Consider the following 14,984-nt stretch of genomic DNA (forward strand, 5'->3'; position numbering starts at 1 on the left):
AAGAAATTGGCAATAGCAATACTTGTGATTGCACGGAAGATTTTAATTCGTCAGGGAATAATAAATAGTCAGGACTAATAATAATTGTATGTATAATTTGTATGGAAATAGTTTGCTTGAATCATAGATCAATTCTACGTTCAATTAGGTAACTGTGGAAGAGCGCAGTATATGTTTTTGTTACTGGCAAGCTTTTTTTCTGATTAAATTAAATTTGCAGTCGTCGCGAGTTAGAAACATAACGAATCGGTTTACATAGACATTTGTCCCACGTTATCATCAGCTCGCACGTTACTGACTTTTCACTTTCGGAAACTGTTTTACGAGCCAAGTACAAGGCACGTCCGCCAGAGTGCGCTGCGAGTGGGATAATCTCAAGTGTATCGTAAAATTAACATGCATAAAACAGTTCATCCCTCATGTTTCAACCCAGCCTTCTTTATATCTGTAAGTAAGTTCTAATTAAAGGGGTTTAACGAGTCTGCATCTTAAATAAACTTAAACGTTATTTGCAGAATATACAGCGTGTCTGAGTGTTTAATATTAAACATTAAATGGCTTCCCGTGGAAGTAAAATTAATACTGAAAGTAGTTCCGAGCTTTAACCGTCTGATGGAATAAATTATTTAAGGAGTGGTAATTTTTCACTCTTATCCAAGAGTTAGAGTGGTATGTCGACTTTCAACGAGAGAGAGAGATAGAGAGAGAGAGGGAGAGGGAGGGAGAGAGAGAGAGAGAGAGACGCTCAAATTCCGACGAACCCAACTAAAATTTGTGCTGAATGAAGATAGTTTTTGGACTAGGTATTAGCAGAACACTTCCGATTGCTCTTTCAGCATTAGGCCTATACCAATTCTCCACATATTACTCTGGCCTTATACAGTTCACCTCTCAAACCCATTAGTCCTAAAGGAGAGTCTACTTGAATTTGAATAAGAAAGGATGAAAAGATTCCGACATTGAAAGAACATTTCGCAACTTATTGTTCGTCGATTTCTAAAAAAATTGAAGCCAATCCCATGACAGGCCAAATCGGCCCAGAGGGTGGCGAGAGGTTAAGGCTACAACCTTTACAAACAATTGGTATTTAATGACATTTAGGATGTCGGTCCTACGTGTCCGTCGCCTTTGCCTCCAAGGAAATGTGCCTGGTACTCATTTCTGTTAGAGGCTGAATAGATCCGAAGGCCATAATGCAATCGGAAGGATTAGATCAATGGAAAAATCCATGGCTGCATAGGGAATCGAACCGCGATCCACCGGCTTGCAGCGCTACGTCTTAACCACGACGCTACCGCGCGCCTTTCGTCCATTTTAGGAGGTAAAATTCTGGTTGGTACATGTTGTCTAATTGAGAATTTTTATAGAATTCTTTCATTCCATTCAGGGGTAGGCTATGAACTTCGCAAATTCTAGATCATTGGTCCTTAGATTTATGTATTGACCACTATTACTTCCATCCCTTGTAAAAGTGTATGTTGGGCTTGATATGGGCCTAAACGCACTAGGTTCCAAAATTTAGGGCTCGCTCGAACGGGGAATTCATGGAGGAACTTACTCCTAATCGAGATCATTAACTCCTTGTTCCAGTCAGTTGATGTTTTCGGTATGTTCTGTCGGGCTAGTGAGAGAATAAGCGGCTGTGAGCAAGTTTCCTCCTACAATTCTCATAAAACCATTGTTACATAACAGTTTTACCATCATGATTAAGCAACCATCTCTGAAATGCCCCAGTAGTTTGACTGGGTCATTAAATGAGGACTAAATTTTGTAACTACATCATCGATTTAATGCACTTTGTCGATTTTAGAGAACGTTCTGTTGTATGGAAGGAATTACAAGAATACATAACTTCCATGTCTTTATTCTCACACAACTGAACCCCATACTTGTCTATAATTCACAAACAAATGGAAGCGAAATGGTAAAATGGAACAATTCGCAGGAGACTCACCTTTGTTCATCACAACATTGGTTTGAAACGAATCAGAGCTTTAGTTTACATTTTGTAACTAATTTATCGCTTTCGATTCCTAAAGAATCATACTCCATTTAATTTAACGATGATTTCATTAAAATTGCAGTTCAATGTCGAAATGAAACTTTGACAAGAACGCTCGAAAATATTGCCTGGAATCTTGTCAGGAATAGGTTCTTTTATGTGTCATAAATCTATTTCGGGGTTTGACTTTACATTCCTTCCGGAGGAAGTTATGCTACAGACTTTATTGCCTTTTAATTTCATCTCCCTCGGTCTTGTTTAAATCTGCAAGCACACTATCAAGTAGACCATGCTTGCGCAACTCATCCGAGTGAGGGTAAGGGCTTAAGTCCCCTCCATCTACCTCTGTGACGTAATGAAAGATCTCCTACTAATAATTGTCGGCCTGGTTGGCTCAGTTGGTATAGCGCTGGCCTTCTATGCCCGAGATTGCGGGTTTGATCCCAAACCAGGTTTATGCCATTTAAGTGTGCTTAAATGCGACAGGCTCATGTCAGTAGATTTACTGGCCTGTAAAAAAACTCCTGTGGGACAAAATTCCGGCACACCTGCGACGCTGATATAACGTCGGCAGTTGAAAGCGTCGTTAAATAAAACATAACATTTTTAACCACGTTTAAATGTGATTTTCGAAGTGGAAAATCATTCGGCAGTTCTGGATAACAGTCTGTTTGGATTTTTTCAGACCTTGGTTTCATGAAACATGTCTATACGGTTACTATTTCTATCGACTTTACCAGACCTGAATGTTCCTTGTACCATCTATTTATTATCTTTTTTCCTTCCTAGTGACGTCACGTATTTTCTCTTTCTTTCAATTTATTAGTGACAATAAATTTTACAGCGCGGCAGAATATGTGCTGTGGTTCTCGGGCAATGGCCTGGCTTTCATTCACAAGTCTAGACTCACATCTTGTGTTGTGTTGGAACGTAACAATTCAAATATATATTGCGTTGTATATTAAGTGTATTTGAAAAAAAAGATTTATTATTACATGCAGTTATTCCATGCACAGAACGTAATGCATCTGAAGGGAAATAAATTACATCGCTGAACGTTTTCAGACGCTAGGTAGGCATGTACAAGTCATTTACATAAAAAGACGGGTTAAACAATTCAGTAAATCATAATATAAACTTCATGCCGGTGTTTTGAACTGCAAGAAGTTAAAGTTACTGAATAAATAACTTCAATAACATATTTTATACTAATGGCTACGGAGAATCGTTATGTCTCCACTGTTATGTATTTCTTTATTTAAATTTGTTTTAGTAGTGCATTATTTCTTCCATAAATATTCCCTCCAATGCCACGTCATTTTGACATTTCTAGCTAGCGCCAGCATTTTAGACGCGTGTCCTAGATATGTAGTGCCCAGTTTGTGAACATGCTGCTAGTGCAGCTGAGAATGGTACCACTTCCTACTGTATAGGCCTATACGTCACATCAGCCATTTGCCAAACAGTTGTTGACTGCGGCAAATGTAAAACACTCGCACTTAACGTTTCCATTACTTTTTTCACACACCAAAAACGGTGACGCGGGCTGTAACCCACTTCTGAGGTTGGAACGCCTGGAAGACGGAGTTACACTGCCCCGATGATGATATTACGATAGGATGATTATGAAGTGCCAGGAGAGGTCTGAAATCTAAGCCTAACCTAATTTCCAGACCATGGAAGAACACAGTAACATTCCCCTTTAAGGAAAAATTCCTGTGTTCTAATCGGGAATCGAACCCAGGGCAATGATGAACTGTAGTCAGAAGCTCTGACTACTAGCCAATGAGGATGGTCTCATCCATAAAGATTTCTGTCAGGAAATTAAGTTTTTGAAGTTGCCCTGACGTGTCTCATGCAATAAGACTGCGGGATCAATTCCTGAGGTGGTCATGAATTTCCTTCATTAATCTTTTCCTTCCGGCCGCACTATGACCGTGAGGTGTCCGCAGTCTCTAACAGAAATAGCAAGTGTGTGAATATATTAGTTTAAAAATTAACACATCGCAATATTCGAGCCATACTTCACACTCCGAATTCATTCATTCATTCATTCATAGTGTTCTGCCCAAGGGCAGGTCTTTCACTGTAAACCCAGCATTCTCCAGTCTTTCCTATTTTCTGCTTTGCTCTTTGTCTCCTCATATGATCCACATATCTTAATGTCGTTTACCATCTTATATCTTCTGCTCCGAACTCTTCTCCCGTTCACCATTCCTTCCAGTGCATTCTTCAGTAGGCAGTTTCTTCTCAGCCAGTGACCCAACCAATTCCTTTTTCTCTTTCTGATCAGTTCACTCCGAATTAAAGGTCATAAAGTATGCAGGAAAACATGACAACAGAGTAACTGGACCCGAAATCATATCTTCAGAATTAATTTTTTCAATTTCCTCGCTTGAATCACGCACCTTTAATTTAAGATGCATAATCATAGTAAAACCACTGTCTAGTACAGCGGTTCCCAAACTTTTTGAGCCATGGAGCCCTTTTTCAAGTAAAAGTTTCTCGTGGAGCCCTAAGAAATGTTTAGTGTTTAGTTCTGTCTGTATATGTTCTATGAAATAATACACATGATATGTATACGAAAGTATGAATAATAAGGTGTGTATATATATATATATATATATATATATATGTGTGTATGTATATATATATATAATATATATATATGTATATATAAGATATTTAGAAAATGTTACAATGTTACATTTAAACCCGAATTAATGTGAAGAATGTGCCTGTTTCTTACAACAGAGTTCGTCAATATCTGGTGTCAAAGAAGTCAGTTGAAGAGGCATATCGTCTTCTGCATCCAAACAATTTAGCTTTTGAACTTAACATGGAAAGTTCCTCCCCTAACAGCCCAAAATTCGGGAAGCGGTTTGAGGGCGCATTGAGGGCTGATAGTTTTGACTTCACTGGAAATGGATCTACTCTCCACTCATATTTGTTTCCAATCGATTCCTGAGTGTCCCTTGGAAAGTATGAATTCATATTTTGAAGCAAATTATCAAGGTGCCATTTTATTATTGCTATGAGTGAGTTATTCATTTTATGTTATTTTCTTCTATAAAATCTGAAGTCAATGAGAAACATGTCAGATTCTTATTCTAGACTCTTTCCATGTAGAAAGTTATTTTTGTCTTCAATGCGGCAATTTTGTCATTAGCATTGAATATAGCCTTCTGTTTCCTTTTTATGGATGTGCTGAATTCGTTAATTTTTTTTAAGTGTGTGTCAAGTAACATAATTTGCACAACCATTCCGAATCATTCAAATAATCTGCTAGCAAACACTTTAGTTCATTCAAAAGTGAAGACAACGCTTATCAAGCGATAACCAGCGCACCTCTGTGTGTAATAAATAATTAATGACAATGACTTGTGTATACTTCCCATATCTTCATACAGGATTTTGAGTAGCCTACACTGCAAAGGTCGTGCCTTAACAAAATTGATAATTTAGGCGACGTTGTGTAGTACTCGCTTTAATAATGTTAGTATTTTTTTTTCGTTGCGAGGGCTTGTCGGTGTAGTGCACAATGACTACTTGTACAGTTTTTTCAAACTTTCTTGACCCTTGTAACAGTGCCAGCAACAGGACCTACCATGGTCTTTGCTTCATCTGTGCATACGTCAATGCAATTGTCTCATGGTATCGATGAAGGAGGATAGAACAGAGAAAAATTCTCTTCAGCACCATGACTCGAACCCAGGTTTTCAGCTCTACGTGCTGACACTTTATCCACTAAGCCACACCGGATTCCAGTTCCAATGCCAGATCGAATCCCCTCAGTTTAAGTTCTGTCTCTCAGTTTTACCTTTGGTGCCTACCTTCATGTACTGTATGACAGTGGCACAATATCCAATGCACTATGTACAGAGGTACACTCATTACGAGTGACTAAGTGCCCGGGATCCGACGGGATGAGCGCCGTCTTCAATCACTAAGCGATTATTTACGCATATCATATTATTATGATGTACTTCGGTACATCATAATAATACCATGGTGTCGAGTTTTCAATGAAGACATCTATCAGGGAAAAAAAAATTCAGTACCGCTTGTAGAGGATGGCAATGGCTTGCAGAAGAAAATATCTTCATGAAAAGAACCTGAAAATTCGTACCACACAAACGTCCTTAGCACAGCTAATCCGGCAATGTCCGTGGATTCGTCGAGTTGTAGCAAAAATTTCGTTTGACTGACACGGGAAATTATGGTATTTTTAACATCATTTGATAGATCCTGGATCCAATTACGTACAGTGTTATTTGATAAGGGCACACTGGAGATCAAGTTTGTATTTTTTCGTCCACCATGCACATCATTACCTTCACTAATAGTGGTTTTATAAGAATTTCGGCAAGGATGTCAGGTTTACCAGTAAGACCCAGGTCATGACTAACCAAGTACGACGCTTCCAGTGCTTTATACTGTATTTATTTGTCTTTACATGAGATAACATTTTTGTTTGAGCTGCATGGAGTTCGTCACATTTTCTTTTGAAATAGTCTGCAGTTTTATTTGTGAAGTCAGGATGAGTTTTGAAATGCTGTCTAAGCTTGGCAGGTAAAGGTAAAAGGTAAAGGTATCCCCGTAACATGCCATGAAGGCACTTGGGGGGCATGGAGGTAGAGCCCCATGCTTTCCATGACCTCGGCACTAGAATGAGGTGGTGTGGTCGGCACCACGCTCTGACCGCCTTTTACCCCCGGGAAAGACCCGGTACTCAATTTTATAGAAGGCTGAGTGAACCTTGGGGCCGTTCTGAAAGAAGCTTGGCAGGTAACATAGAAATATTGGGCAAAACTTTGTTACGTTTCACACACTGTGGACGTCCATCAGCAAATTCAGTGAATCCCATATCCAAATATGAATCACAATATTTTCGTTTTTTACTTCCTTTGGTTACCTCTACACTAGGCATCGTAAAATCTGAAGCAGGATCATGTGCAGCATATTTTGAACTCAATCCCAAATAATTCGCACTATCTTCTTCGAAAGTAAGGTTACAGCTGATGTTATCCCCCTTTGACTGAGCACTGATTGATGGCTGATGACTCTAGCAAATCTATTATTCCTGCTTCTATCTAGCAAGAAGAAATCAAACTACTTTCTGAGAAACTACTATTCGCTTGATGGAAGTAGTTTACGTTTTTCGCACTAGCGACTAGATGAAAGCAGAAATGTTTGTCATTTTCATAACTGCCGCGATCGGAGCCCCTGAGACTCACTTGCGGAGCCCCAAGGGCTCCGCGGAGCACACTTTGGGAACCGCTGGTCTAGTATGTACAGTCACGAAGCTCAATACGTAGTAAATATGCATCCATAGATAGTTGCTAACCACTAGGATCGCTACTACCGCCTCGTTACCAGGCTTCGAGACTTCGGACCCGATAGAGCAGTTCAGTGGGAAATCCGCATAACGGCGTACTGAGTATAATGGTAAAGCGTATAGTGGGTGGGGGTTCTGTAGAATGAATGCCAACAAGTACGCAAAGAAAAACGCTCTGGATTTGAGGGTTCTGACGAATAATTTGGTTTTCATACAAACTGTGTCTGAAAGTATTACACGGTTAGAAAAGTCAGAGCAAGAGATGCCGTAAGCCCTCAAATTAATTTAGAAAATGATGCAGAGAATTAATGAGACAGCAAGTACACCGGTTACTGAACGCGTAAAACAAAAGTGGAAATCAATTTTATATAAAAATAACGGATATAGAACATTGTGTATTATAAACAGCAAATTAGTGGACATAGAGTCACCCGAGAATAAAGGACTGTCTCTTAGGAACTGCAATGATAGTTTTTTTTTTGTTTTGCTTCTGTCACGTCATGCGACGTAGGGCGCAGCTTTCTACAGTACAAAATTTGGCAGATAACCGAAAAAGATTTACGTTTGAGTCACTGAGAATGTACCATGTAGTAGGTACATTGCAATTCGGTACTGTAAATGTACTTCCTAAAGACGACCAATAGGATAAATGAAAAAATTAAAATTGCTACATGCTTATTTCCACCATTAACACTATGTATAATTAAACACAAATACTTGTAAAAAACAGGAGAATAAATGATTTTCATATTCTTTTGACATTATCATTGTGTTATGTATATTTACTTTCAGAATGTACATATGTGTTTCCCCATACTACCGTACTCTACTCTAAATAGCAACGCTGTTATCTCAACACATCTCTATCTACCTGCAGCAAGTCAACAACCTATAGTGCATGCACAGTAAACTTATTGTATCGGGTCCAAAGTCTTGAAGCCTGTCATTACAGACAATGCGAAATAGTACCTGCACAGTCTATTGTTCCTAGTGCCCTCATAAACTCAAGCTTCTTGACTGTGGTAAAACTGTGGATGAATTGCACGAGTAAATACGATATACTGTGTAAAATAAATTATTAATTAATGTAAATGAAGAATTTAAATAATTTCTAGGAATAAAAATGTAATATTAATACAACAAAATATTTTATTTTAATTACATTATTTTCAATAATGAAACTTAATAACTTGCTCGTTATTATTCCAAATACAGTGTATTTCCTGGAAGAAGTTTTATTATAGCCTAGCCATAGCATTAAAGTTGTTCTCATAAATGGTCTACACTTGGAAGGAATTACATCCGCTCCCTCCATATGTACACAATTTCAACGACCCTGAATGTCCTGTGTGGCTTGGGATTCGATAAATCAGAACTACGGATGAACGGTCGAGTTGTCTGGTGCTGTAGACAGCTACTTTAAACCTGCCTTCTCTCAAACTGGAGACCTGAAACCAGTTCACCACTTTGATTGCTCCGGATTACACGGACTAACCCCCTTCCGTTGGAAGTCGATACACGCCGGCCCCACCAAAGATCGGGGGTCCTGCGCGTCCCATTCTCACAGCCTCTGAATCTCCTACCTGGACAGCACGGAAACACAAACTACAGAGTGGGCAAGGACGTCGGTAACTGTTAATAACTCGACTCCTATTTCAAAGTCAATTCAGGGACGATAAAAGATGGCACGGCCATTGTAGAACATGCTAAAGTCTATCTCGGGTAACCTGATAGGGAATCAAAACGATTTCCACCCCCCACTCCTTGTAGCCTCTTCGTGTGTCCAGCGCGAGCACTGCTGTTCCTCTTATCGCGTTCTACCGCCTTGCTTCGCCATAATTAACTTATTTAAAAAAAAGCACAGATTTTGAACTCCAATAGTCATAATATGAATACAAATAATATAGATAGAAGTGTTTAGATGTCATTTTCCCAATAACATAAGTGAAATAAATACACAATAGTCTTAATTTTAATTAATGATGTTTTCTTTATTTAAATTTTGGGGGGGGTATGAGAAAACTTAGCAATGCGGTAGCTCCCCTAGAGTTGTGGTAACTATCCTTGAAGAAAACATTGTTTCTACAGTCGAAAGAGTTCGCGAAGTAATTTGTCCCAACGTTTGCGTAAGTTATATAATAATATAGTTTAGTGCGTGGTGTGTGTCAATAGTGTAGGATATATATATATATATATATATATATATATATATATATATATATATATATATAAAACCGATTTTTAGTGTTAGCAGTGCAGTTTAAACAGTATAGTACGCTTATACAGGCATAGTGAGTGAGATTTGTAATGACAGAAAACTCGATCTTAAAACATAAGCACGGTAAAGCGTTAAGAAGTGGGGAGAAGAAGCATTTTAAATGTGTTTAATTCATTGAAGGAAAAATATCTTACTATGACTCTTGAAGAACTGGCTGAAATAACGGGAAAACAGATTCCATTGATATTGTGATTGAAGAAGTACGTAGGCCTAGTTATTAAATATAAATATCCCTTCTGTATTATTTTCTGACATTTTGTTACTTCATCTGTAGACTATATTTTTATTTTGGTTAGATTAATTCAACTTTCGTACATGGAACGTATGAAATACTTCTAACTTCCTTATTTTTATATTTCAGTAGCCTATGATTGTTCTTACAGTATAAGATACATACTACCGAGTAATGACCAGGCTTCGGCCTAGGGACACAGAGTAACCAATATGAGGTTTAGAGTACACGGAGTATAAATGACGTCATGACCCGTGTGCAGTCACCCGACTGCAACAGCACAGGTGGGTCCGTAATATGCATTACCGTTGTGTGTAGGCCTATTGCTGCTTGGCTGCGGTACGTGTAACAGGCTTCGGCGTAGGGACACCTGATTGAAGGTTACAACTCACGTTAATACTTTAATGGTAGACATTTAGGGCCGTATTCATAGACATTTTTAGCGTGGGCTTCCGGTGGATGATCAGCGTTTTTCGTATTCATAAACCAGTGTTAGCGATAGGATATGATTTTAATTCTGTACTAGTAACCAGTGGATAGCCGGGGCTAGCTTAGTACACTCGTAGCTGCGAAATGTCTATGAATAGCACCCTTTTTGTCTACATTAGGAATGTGCTGTATATACAGCATTTGTACAGAGTGAAATATATTTTGTGCCGTACTGTGACGGACTGTTTACATGTTGAGACACGAAGTAACGGCACGCTCCATCTCTCAGTCCACTCCACCAATATAACACTATCGTCCGTGCGTTCTGAACTTCATGCGTTTCTGTGTCCAGGACCGAAGCCTGGCAATGACTAATGAATTTATATAGACAATTTTTTTTAAAATACACCGTAGTGTCCTCCCCTCTGCCGGTAGCTAAGGGAAGGCGTCCCCATCAGGTTATCTGGGATAGACTTTAGAATGAGTTTGGGGTAAACTTGTATCACACCTGCTTTTTCGACAAAAATATCTCGGGATTCAACCGTACACCAGTCAGCTAACTAATGAATTTTGACCATAGGAGGATTCCATTGCAGTCAGATCATGTGAGGATTGTGATGGAAAAACTGACAGGAAAAAGTTTATCCCTATTATTCTGGTTTTCTTGTCATTTCTTAATTTCAATATCGCTTCATTATTTTCATATATAACCATTTCTTTGCCTGCGAATAGTCATCAATTCATCATAATGGGTGTAGGGCTGAAAACAAGTTTCGATTTTTTTTCCTTCTACCATGTTAACAATGTCGAAACAAGACAGTAGTGCTTATACAAATTTTGGCCACTCGAGTGAAATTACGAGGGTCATCCAGGAGATAAGTTTTCCTGGGGCCGTACAGAGAAAGAAAACAATTTCATAGAACGATTTACTGTAACAGGTACAGCAATTATTGAGCTACTTTTTAACATATTTCCTACCAGAACTGAGATATTTGTCGTATCATGGGATTAACTTTTGTATCTCTGTGCCGTAGAAGTCTGTCGCCTGGAATCGCAACCAGTGAGTGACAGCCGTCTGCACCTCTCTGTTGATTCCACGGTGTGACAGACGTCTCATTTTCGATGGGAAATATGTTGAAAAATACCTTAAAAATTGCTGTATCTGTTCCAATAAATTTTTCCATGAAATTGTTTTCTTTCCTTGAACGACCCCAGGAAAACTTGCTTCCCGAATGGCCCTCGAATGGCCAAAATTTGTATAAGCACTTATTTTGACATTATTAACATGGTGGAAGAAAAAAAGTTAAATTTTTATCTGCTCCCATGAGGATGTTTGCTTGTTAGCGGCGTTTCAACGCGTCAGCTTCCAGTAATGAAATCTTGCGACTTATATTACATTACAGATGTAATTTATTGGTCTACCTTAAACAGTGCTGCACATTTTAACATCTTTTGGAAAGATTTCAATACATACGCTGGATTTCGTCTTTATCGACTGAATTTAACATTAGGCACATGGTCCGTTTCATTCAATTTATGAACGACTGTTATCTTGTAAGGCTTTAGTGTTAACAGTTTCGTCCGTCGCGTCGGTTGAAGCTGATGTCTTGGACAGACCTGTCTGTTAAGGTAACTTTTTTTTAATGGTTTCATGGAAGACTGTTCTAACCTATTGACTTATCATCGAGTTTTTCTAATTAAAACGCGATTTATGCGCACTAATTTTTATTTAAAAATGAGTCGGTTTTTCTCTCTTTTCACTAAATTCTGGATTGTCAAAACAGATCGTTGCTGAACACGAGGTTATTTCCTATGAAATATAGCACAACTTTTCAAGTACAATTTTTTAATATACGTTTCGTAAATGAAGATTTTTTATTCCAATGTATACTGCATAGCCACGAACTAAAGGGAACTGCAGTGAGTGAAAGTCAGCTGTATACTAATGTTCTAAATGCTCTAAGCTTGACGTCCTTTCAGTCTGAGTTACCTTCCATGCTATGCAACACAAAATATTTCCACACCCGATTTAGAGAAAATGTACAAACTACTTCCCGCTTCCTAATGATGATAATGATGAGAGAGTAGAAGAAGTGGTAAAGGTGACGTTTATGTTCGTGGTGATTGTGAAATTGGGAATGGTGATATTGCTGCTGATGATGCTACTGTTGATGCTTCTGCCTATACTAATGATGATAAATATGATTACAGTCATGTGGTTTTTCATTTAAAAATCAAACAATACGTTTAAAAATGAAATTAAAAATAAAATAAAAAGTTGCAATAAGTAGGAAATAGAACTATTATTATTATTATTATTATTATTATTATTATTATTATTATTATTATTATTATTATTATTATTATTATTATTATTATTGAAACCAGTTTTGATAAATACCTTCGTCAATATTAAAATTTAGTGGCTCTTCGCCAACCGTGGTTCGTGGAAATCCCTTAACCACATGAAAAGAACACAGCATTCCATATGAAAGGCAAATAAGTATCCACTTCAGCACAGAGAATCGAACCCGGCTCTGTTGAATATAGTATGTCCAGAAGCGTTCCCCTTGAGTCAAAGCGGAGTACAAAAATTATTCGTCGATCAGTAAGCTTAGTCCCGTTGCAGAGACAGAGAAACTAAAGCACAATAGGACTGATCGTGAGCTGCTGAAGCGTAAAGTTATTGTGCTGCTACTTTAAGCGTGAATTCATGCCATGGAGCTGTCCGGTCTACATTTCATCATTCGTACAGGTCAATCAATATACATCGCCCCGACTATTAGACCATACGTTCCTACCTCCCGGCAAGTACTTCAGTAGGTTCGCCCCATTGCCGAGAGCTACAGGCCTGGCAGTGCTGGCTTCCACATTTCACTGCCTATCCACAGACACGTACAACTGTAACGAGATTTTGTTTGGAAATTGTATAGCTTATTATGACTTTCATGACTTTAAATAAATCTTCAGAGGTTAAATATTTAGAAGTCATTATTGATAAACATCTGAAATGAGATAAACAAATCAACTATCTCTATGACAAATTACGTAGAATTATAATATATTACCTTGTTCAGTTACGAAATTACATACCAATGGATATACTGCGTACAGTTTACCTTGTCTTATTTCAGTTTATAACCCAATATGGAATATTAGGATGGAATAGTACTTACAAAACTAACTTTAATCCTCTAGATTTATACTTACTTACTTACAAAAATGGCTTTTAAGGAAACCGCAGGTTCATTGCCGCCCTCACATAAGCCTGCCATCGGTCCCTATCCTGTGCAAAATTAATTCTTATTGTATGGATTCGTAATAAGCTGTTTTTTTGTTACGGTGATGGGTTGTTAACTCTTCGCCCAACCCCCAAGCTGGAGGACCACCCCTTATCGGCTGTCCACGACTGCTTATTCAATATATTCGTAGCTACCCTTCATATCTGGAGGCCGTCTCCTCTATCCGCAACCTGAGGACGCGCCATGCCGTGGTGATAGGGACTCACAATACATGGAAGATTTATTACAGAGAAAAATAACTAAAATATGTCTATAAAACCTATGATTATCATACCGAAAAATTCCCTTTAGAATTTAAAGTCTTGAAAATCAAATTTATATAAATGCATTATTAAATTTTATATATATAAAATAAAAATCATACATATTTAAGATCATATACTCACAAACACAAAACCAAAGGCATGGATACAATACGTGTGTTTGAACCCAAGTATTTAACGAGCACTGCTAATATTGACCCTAGAATTTAAAAAAAAATAAAGGATTACCCATATCTATTTACTTCCAACAGTTTGAAATTTAAGAATGTATGTAAGCAATTTGTTATGAATAGTTATTAATTTTTAGATGTTATTTCTTGTAATTTATTCATGTAAATTTATTATGTATCGAATCATCCTCCGAGCACGAGAACACTCTCTTTCAGGTGGGTGCTAGAATTATGTTAATTTACTATTTCTTTGTATTGTGTTTTTCTGGCAATAAACATTATTATTATTGTTATTATTATTATTTTTATTATAATTATTCTTATTACATTATACAGGTGTGTTTAATACTCGGTTATACAGGGTGTTTCCGAGGTGGTGTTACAAACTTTCAGTTATGATGGCGAAGGGCTCATGTATCAATTTGAGATAAGGAACCCGGGTCCGGAAATGACCGAGTCGAAAGTTACAAGCAAAAATAGTTGTGTGGAAATGAAATAATTTTATTCCTCTGTACACCTTATTTATGTGTATTTATCTGTACATCTTACACATACTGTATTCATCTGACGTTGTTTACGTTGTCTACGTACAGTATTCCATTCAGTGCGCTGTCCGAGGGATGGGGACAGGAAACTACACTAAAGCAATGCAGATAGCGTAATGTGTAACTGACATGGTCGGTCCTGATATGCACGTCTATAGACAGCAGCGTATGTGTACAAGTTGCAGTGTTCACTCGATCAGTCCTAATGAAATGGAGGAGTACACGAGAGCGGAATAACGAGACCTGGTTTTCTAATATGGATGAACCAATGGGAACAGTAGACAAGCTCACAGATTGTATCGGGGCAAGTACCCACGTAGGAGACATCCGGCCCATACCATCTTTCCACGACTGTTCCAAAGGTTAAAGGAAGGAGGCACATGGTGTCAAATTACAATTCTATTTCCACTCAACTATTTTCGCTT

At 38.0% G+C, this 14,984-nt stretch overlaps 1 protein-coding gene across 1 annotated transcript in view; it reads left to right on the plus strand.

Moving 5' to 3' along the window:
* LOC138709329 (uncharacterized) overlaps window positions 1-14,984 on the plus strand; it is a 619,328-nt gene that overhangs the window by 94,646 nt on the left and 509,698 nt on the right. The window lies entirely within an intron of this gene.

This window comes from Periplaneta americana, chromosome 11 (assembly GCF_040183065.1).
Source record: "Periplaneta americana isolate PAMFEO1 chromosome 11, P.americana_PAMFEO1_priV1, whole genome shotgun sequence".
NCBI classification, from domain to species: domain Eukaryota; kingdom Metazoa; phylum Arthropoda; class Insecta; order Blattodea; family Blattidae; genus Periplaneta; species Periplaneta americana.